Source organism: Manacus candei, unplaced genomic scaffold (assembly GCF_025592945.1).
Source record: "Manacus candei isolate 608988 ecotype Guabito, Panama unplaced genomic scaffold, ASM2559294v1 h1tg000180l, whole genome shotgun sequence".
Lineage (NCBI taxonomy): Eukaryota > Metazoa > Chordata > Aves > Passeriformes > Pipridae > Manacus > Manacus candei.
This window is the reverse complement of record NW_026138228.1, coordinates 72,030-79,641: the sequence shown is the minus strand read 5'-3', so window position 1 is coordinate 79,641 and position 7,612 is coordinate 72,030. Positions and strand designations below refer to the sequence as shown.

General features: G+C 53.4%; 1 long non-coding RNA gene across 1 annotated transcript; it reads right to left on the bottom strand.

The window, feature by feature from the left end:
- Nucleotides 1-5,330: 5,330 nt before the first annotated feature.
- LOC127463914 (uncharacterized) lies at nt 5,331-6,213 on the bottom strand. Its single transcript, XR_007901076.1, has 3 exons — nt 5,769-6,213; nt 5,609-5,647; nt 5,331-5,477 (listed from the first exon to the last, which is right to left on the bottom strand). It is a non-coding gene; the product is annotated as an uncharacterized LOC127463914 (long non-coding RNA).
- Between the last annotated feature and the right edge of the window lie 1,399 nt (nt 6,214-7,612).

The window sequence follows — 7,612 nt, the reverse complement described above, 5'->3', positions numbered from 1 at the left end:
AAAGGGATTTATTCCCCAAAAATGATGTATTTTCACAAGGTCAGGCAGAGCACACCTGACTCTCCCCCCAGTCTGTGGGATGATGATTTTAGAGGGTTTTTCCAACCCTTTGGGCCTCAGTTTTTCCCCATCTGTGGTGGAAGGAGCACAACAAACCCTCCAAGGAGGATCAGAGAGCATCCATTACCACGTGGAACCACTGGATAAAGAAAAAGCTCCCTCTTCCAAGTGATCCTGATGGTGGGAATGGTTCACAGATCACCTGGGATGGGTTTTAGGGGGAGCCCTTGGCCAGGGAAGGGGTTGCTGAGCCAATTCCAAAGCCTGGTGAGCAGCCTGCCCACCTCGGCAGGGAGGGACAGGAACACTCTGGGATTCCTGGAGTGAGGTCTGGGGGGAATTTTAGCCTGGATTAATGGCCACACCCAGGCCCAGGGAAGATGAGGGTGCTGTTCCTGGGTGCTGGGAGGAGCAGGATGCTGGGGGAGCTCCTTCCCCACAGCAGGCTGGGCTGTGCCAGGAGCCTGAGCTGGGCCAGGGTGGGCAGGTGGCTGTGGCATGGGCAGAGCTGTCAAATTCAGCTGCACAATCACATTTGATGTTATGTTATTTTATTTTATGTTATTTTATTTTATTTCTTTTATTATCTCCACACAGGCAACTGAGGGTGGGAGGGAGCTCAGCAGGGAGCTCGGTCACCATTGCCAACCCAGTTCTTCAGCCTTGTCTTCAGCAGGGACAACTGTCACCTTCTCTCCCAGCACTCTCCCAGCTCCCAGCACCCTTGGATGAGGGGCAGGTGAAGAGCAGGGTGCTCAGGCCCACCCTGGGGTGAGAAGGAGGTGCCTTCTCCAGGGGCTGTGAGAGCTCAGCTGCACCTCTCAAGATCCTTCCTGCACCTCAGGGACACCTCGGGCTGCTCCAGTGCTGCAGGACCAGCACCTTTTTGTCTCCCAGGGATTCCCACATCTTGGTTTTTCCCTCCTGGCTGCACCTTCCCCCTGGGCTGGGGGAGTCCCTTGGCCTGACAAAGGCACGTTTTTGAGTCCAAGCTTGAAAGGTGAGAGGCAAACCCGAGACCCTACGTGGGCTCTCACCCTGGTGAGATGCAAACTCCATGAGCAGGACAAGCCAGGAGCCAGGATCTGACTCTCCCAGTTCCCAGGAGGTGGAAAACATCCCAGAGGAGCCACCTGGAATAACTGAGCTCCTCCTTTGCCAGAACCAGCAGCTTCCTCTCAGCTTCCTGAGGGTGCCACGAGGTCTGGATTGCACCCAGATGGAAGCACTGCTAGGGCTGAACGAGTCCCAGGCACAACTGGCTTAGGCAAAACCAACAGCCAACGTCCCCAAAAGCTGCAGAACCGAAGGCTGAGCCCTCAGAGCTCCACGGATTCATTCCATGGAATATTCCGAGCTGGGAGGGACCCACAAGGTCCAGGGGTCGGAGTTTCACCTATTCTTCTTCACAGAATATTCTGAGCTGGGAGGGACCCACAGGGTTCCGTGGTCACAGATTCTTTTTCACAGAATATTCTGAGCTGGGAGGGACCCACGAGGTCCATCAGGGGCTGTCCCACCAGCCTCGTGCTGCTGGTGGCAAATCAACCACGACTTTGGAATTAATGACCCCTCTGGGGACGGGCCAGGCTGAGCCAAAGGCAGGTCTGGAGCTGAAAGGCAGCTCTGTGCAGGGCCAGGGGGAAGGGGGGGTGTTCTGGCAGAGGACAGCACCAGGGGACGTGTGCTGGCTGCAGCACGGCCTGGAATGCTGAGCAGAGAGGAGATTCCAAAGGTATTGGCAAGGAAAACACCTCCAAAGCTTTGCCCCCCTGGCACAGGGGTGGGGGGCAGGATGCAGAGCAGGGCAGCTCTGACAGCACCCCCTGCCTGGCAGGGTCCCCACGGGGCAGGGACCCTTGGGACTGGGCATGGGGGGATGCCCTGGGCAGCTGTGCCAGGGCTGGATAACCCTTCCAGGGAAGAAATTCTCCCTAATACCCAACCTAAAGCTCTCCTGGTGCCCCTTGAGGCCATTTCCTGGTCCTGTCCCTTGTCCCATCCCCAGCTGGGTGGCCCTGCCCTCTCTCCAACCCTCTCAAGGTTCCTGATTGCACTTGTGCCTCACCAGGAGTTTCATCCAAAGCAACAGTCCCACTATTTCTGGGAGCACCTTTGGGATGCACAGGGCTCCTTGGGGTGTCCCAGGCCAGCTCTGGGCACTCTTTGGGTGCTCCAGGGCAGGGAGAAGTGGAGCCAGAGGGACAGTGCAAAAGTGCAACACAACCTGCAACACCTGCAGCCCCCCCCTCTTTGGGCTTGTCACCCCTCCCGAGCTGAGCAGCAGATGATCACCAGTTTAATCCCCAGTTTAACCCCCCTGTGGTGAATTCAGCACCATGTTTGCAGCAAAAATAGCTCTGCCTGGGTTGCAGGAGCAGCTGGATCCATCCTTTGGCTCCAGAGCTCCAGCCAGCCCTGCAGGAATGGCTTTTAGGTGGGACTGGGGGGATTGCCAGCAGCTCCTGGACATAGGTGGGATCTCTGCAGGCTGAGAAACACAGAATCCCACCAGGTTTTGTTTGGAAGGGACCTTAAAACCCATCCCATCCCATGGGCAGAGACACCTTCCACCAGCCCAGGGAGCTCAGAGTTACATCCAGCCTGGCCTTGGACAATTCCAGCAAAAATACCCCCATTCCCTCTAAACCACATCATGGAGTGCCACAGCCAATTGTTGTTTTAGCACTTCCAAGGATGGTGACTTGGAGAAAACCCACTTGGAGAAAACCCACTTTCCAACGTGGTCCCAAATTTCCCTCTGTTTGAGCTTTGTGCCCCCCCAGGGGTTCTGTGTGCACACAACGACTTTATTCCAGATCTTGGAATCCTGGAATGGTTTGGGTGGGAAGGGACCTTAAAAATCACCTCGTTCCAGCCCCTGCCATGGGCAGGGACACCTTCCAGAGCCCAGGCTGCTCAGAGCCACATCCAACCTGGCCTTGGGCACTTCCAGGGCTGGGGCAGCCACAGCTTCTCTGGGAAATCCATTCCAGGGCCTCCCCACCCTCCCAGGGTAGAATTAAGAATAATTGCTGTGCTGTTCCAATTACAGCAACGTGGCAAAAAATTAATGTTTTACACACAGGAGGTGCATAACTCTTCATTTGCTTGGGTGGCATTTTTCCAAAGCAGAGCCATAATCCTGTATTTATAATTCCTGTTTGTATCTGCACCCCAGACATTCCCCTCTCCCTGAGCTGCCAGGCAGAGCTGAGAGGAGGAAGCTGCTTATTCCCAAATTCCTGAAGAAGTCCAGGCTTTGAAAGCAGCTGTCAGGCTGCTGATGCTTTTATGGGTTGGAAAAGGGGGGGAGGTGGGAGGGAGGGAGGGAAGAGGTTGTGCTTTTAATAATGAAGCTCATGTGAGTCAAAAATCAGCATCAGAAGAGGCAGAGAAAAATTAATTTTGTGTTTATAACCTATTCTTACATAGTCAACATTTCACACAGTGGTGAATGCATTTTGCAAGGTGTGTTCAGCTACTGATGGCAAAACTCTGGCAGGAAGGGAGTGGAAAATACCCAGATTTCACTCCTTTTTTAAAATTTTGGGGTTTTTTTATGATAAAGAAAAATATGTGTGTTTGGGGTGTTCTATTTTGATCAAACTGCAAGGGGGTGTGAGCTCCCAGAGGGCCCAGTCCCTTCCCTTCCCAAACCAAACCAAACAAAACCAAACCAACCCTTCCCTTCCCAAACCTTCCCAAACCTTCTCAAACCTTCCCTTCCCAAACCTTCCCAAACCTTCTCTTTCTCTTTTCCTTTTCCTTTCCCTTCCCAAACCTTCCCAAAACCTTCCCTTCCCAAACCTTCCCTTACCTTCCCTTTTCCTTTTTCCCTTTTCCTTCCTTCCCTCCTTCCTTCCTTCCTCTTCCTCTCATTCTCTTTCTTTTCTTTCCTTTCCTTTCTTTTCTTCCTTTCTTTCTTTTTTTGGAGCTCTCAGACCAAAGGCAAAAGCGCCTCCAGGCATTCCATGACCCAAAGATGCTCCAGGAAGACTCAGAAAACCCGAGGCTGCTGTGACAGGACAAGAGGGAATGATTTTGAACCAAAGAGGAGAGATTTAGATCAGATAAAGGAAGGGGGGGTTGGAACACTGCAACAAGTTGCTGCCCCGTCCCTGGAAGTGTCCAAGACCAGGTTGGATGGGTTTTGGAGCAACCTGGGCTAGTGGAAGGTGCCCCTGCCCATGGCAGGGGGTGGCACTGGGTGGGCTTTAAGGTCCCTCCAACCCAAATCATTCCATGGTCCATGAAGGCATTAAATCCCCCAGCCCAGGCAGCAGAGCTTGTCCTGCAGGTAATGGAAAGGTGGTTTCAGCCCTATAAATTGAGCTGATGGATGCAAATCCTCTTGGGAAATGGGCTGAGACCCCCAAAAGTCAAAGGTGACAACGAAAACAGGAACATCCAATCTCCAGGGCCCAGCCCTACGTGCCCAGCAAGGCCCTGGCTCCTGCTTTCCACTCATTATTCCAAGGTTTGCCCATCTCTGGGACAACTGGCTGCTGGGCAGACCATGAGCAAAACCAGGATTCCAGAGGGAAATCAGAGCTGCCTGTAAGGTGGACTCTCCTGCTGGAGAGGGACTTTGGACAAGGGCAGAGTGACAGGACAGGGGGGTTGGGATTAAACTAAAGAGAAAAGGTTTCGATGGGACATTCTGAGAAAATCCTTCCCTGGGAGGGTGGGGAGGCCCTGGAATGGATTTCCCAGAGAAGCTGTGGCTGCCCCTGGATCCCTGGAAGTGTCCAAGGCCAGGATGGAGCAACCTGGGCTGGTGGAAGGTGTCCCTGCCCATGGCAGGGGGTGGAATGAGATGCTCTTCAAGGTCCCCTTCCAACCCAACCCATTCCAGGATTCCATGCAGGTAGGAAATCACCCAGCCCAGACAGCAGAGCTCGACCTGCAGCCAGTTCAGGATCTGATTCCCAGAGATCCCAGGGATGGGGATGGGATCCTACACCCTCTGGACTCAGTTTGGAAGCAGCACCAGCAGGACTCCCATCCCCCCGTGCCCTCAGGAGCTGCCTCCCCACTGTCCCTGCTCCTGCCAGACCCTCCTGCTCCTGGAAAGAGGGAATTAAATTCCACTGTGTGGCCGTAACTAATGGACTGTGTTGCCCCCCTTTAGCCCTCAGTTTCCACATAATTAGCTGATTTTGAATTATTTACGCTGCGAATTTTCCAATAAATAATGTAATAAAAGCATCTCAATTATTTACCCTGTTACAAAGCTGCCTCGATGGCCAGGCAAATATTCCCATGAATCATTGATTTTATGAATTTTGCAATATTAAGGGAGAAAAAAAATTATAAATGATCCACTTTCTAAGGCTCTAAATTATTCTTTCATTTCTTCAGCCTTGCATTCTGCTTTGGGGAATCCTCCCTGGGCTTCTGTCTTCTAAGAAATTCTGTAATACATTTGGAAAACTGTGATTATTTTTAGCATGAAAGTTGCTCTGTAGAGCTTGATAACCACATTTCAGTGGAATAAATGGGAGTTCAGGTCAGGAGTGAACAGCAAATGGTTACTTTATCTCACCAGGGGACTCCAGGAGATCACATTCTGCCGGGTTGGGAACTGTAAAATGTGAATATTGTTTGCTTAGAGCATGGCAAGGTGTGTTTCCCCTGCAGGCTTTCAGGTGGGAATGGGAGATTTAAGGTAAAATGGGAGTGTTTTGTTGATGGCATTGGATTACCACGAATAAAACAGGCAGAGAGAAAGCTGGGGATCCACATTTGAGGTCCAGATGTGCCTCCAGCAGGAAGAGGCTTGAAATTCCAAATATTTGCAGGCTCAGGGAGCATCTCTGAAGCCATGGAGGGGAGGGAAAAGCAGAGGAGATGCTTCTCCACCCCTTGCACAGACCTAAAACAGGGACAAGAACACCTTGGAGGACGTGGGAAGGGTTTCCCCACAACCTTCCCTGCCTTCTCCTGGTGGGAACAACAGGAATGAAGCTCCTGCCTGGGAGTGAATCCTGGTGGGCCCCTGGGGAGGATAAACCTGGGAGCAGAGGGTTCCTGTGCTGGGGTGGCTTGGGCTGGAGAGCAGAGATTCTGGAGTCACAGAACCATGGAATCCTGGAAGAGTTAAGGTTGGCAAAGCCCTGTGAGCTCACAGAGTCCAACTGCTGCCCCAGCAGTGCCAAGCCCAGCTCCAACCCACCTCCCTGGGAGCTGCTCAGGGAAAATCCTGACCTTCCTGGGCCCTTTCAGGCTGCTGGGATGGTGACACAGGCAAATCCTGCAAATCCTGGGCAGGAGAAGGGAGAAATGACAGATAATAAATGATATAACAGATTAAAGGAAGCGACTGAAGGATGTCAGGGGCTGTCTGTCTGTCTGAACTGGAGCAAGTTCCAGGGGGCAAATCCTGGCTGCTGCCCTTCCCTGGCTCCCATCTCCCCCGGGCTCTGGCTGTGCACACTGAGGGAAGCTGTGTGTGTGTGGCACTGTCTGGCTCCAGTGCCAGCAATGTCCCCTGGCAAGGAAGGTGCCCAGCTTTGTTCTGCTCAGGGATATCTGGGAGACACTCGGAGGAGAGGGATGTGAATGGCCTGAAAACCAACTGGCAGCTGAGTGAGACGGAGCCTCAAAAGAGCTTTTGAGGGAGCTGCTGCATTCCAACCTCCCCTCCAGGGCTCTGGCACAAAGGGGCTTTTCTCTGTGCTTTCCTCTGCTTTCCTCTCACTCTCCTGGTGCTCGTGGGGCTGAGTCTGTGCAGGGCTGGCCCTGGGCACAGGGTGGGCTCTCCTGGGTCCTTGTTCTGCCCTTTACCCAAGCAGACCCTTGTGACTGTGCCCACAGAGAATCCAGATTGGTTTGGGTTGGAAGGGACCTTAAAGCCCACCCAGTGCCACCCCCTGCCATGGGCAGGGACACCTTCCACTAGCCCAGGTTGCTCCAAGCCCCATCCTTGAACACTTCCAGGCAAGTGGGGAAGTTTTCAGACACTGGGACAGCCAGAGCAGGTTCCTGATCACACCCTCAGGCCACTTCCAGCCATTCCTTTCTGTCTCCTCCTCACCTTCCACACCAAATACCTACAAGAACTCCCCACTCAACACTCTGCCTCCCCTTCCTAAGAGTGTTTAGGCCAGGCTCACACTGCAGGGGGAGCAGGGGGGGTCCTCTTTCAGGCTCCTTCTCTCCTCTGCAGCCCCCCAGGCTCACACTGTAGCCCCTGTGGCAATGAGGGGCCAACAGATCCAGCTCAGGGACCACGGGCAGCTTTTCCAGCTGATCCCTCTGCCCTCTTTGCTGTCAGAGACAGGCTGACATGATTACAGGGCCAAGGCACCGTGGCCTCCTCTCTGCACAACAAGAGGGGTCATTCTGCCAGTCATTTTGCTGACAGCAGAAAGCAGCCCAGGAGACACGGGTCGGGTGCAGGCAGGAAGGGTCCACCCGTGGGAATCCCACTGACAGCTCCCTTTCCAGGAACATCCACCCCACTGGTCAGAAAGAAGCAAAACTGGTGTAAATTCAACAGCCAAAAAGACAAGGGACAAGACCTGCTCCAAGGACAGCCCAGCCCAGC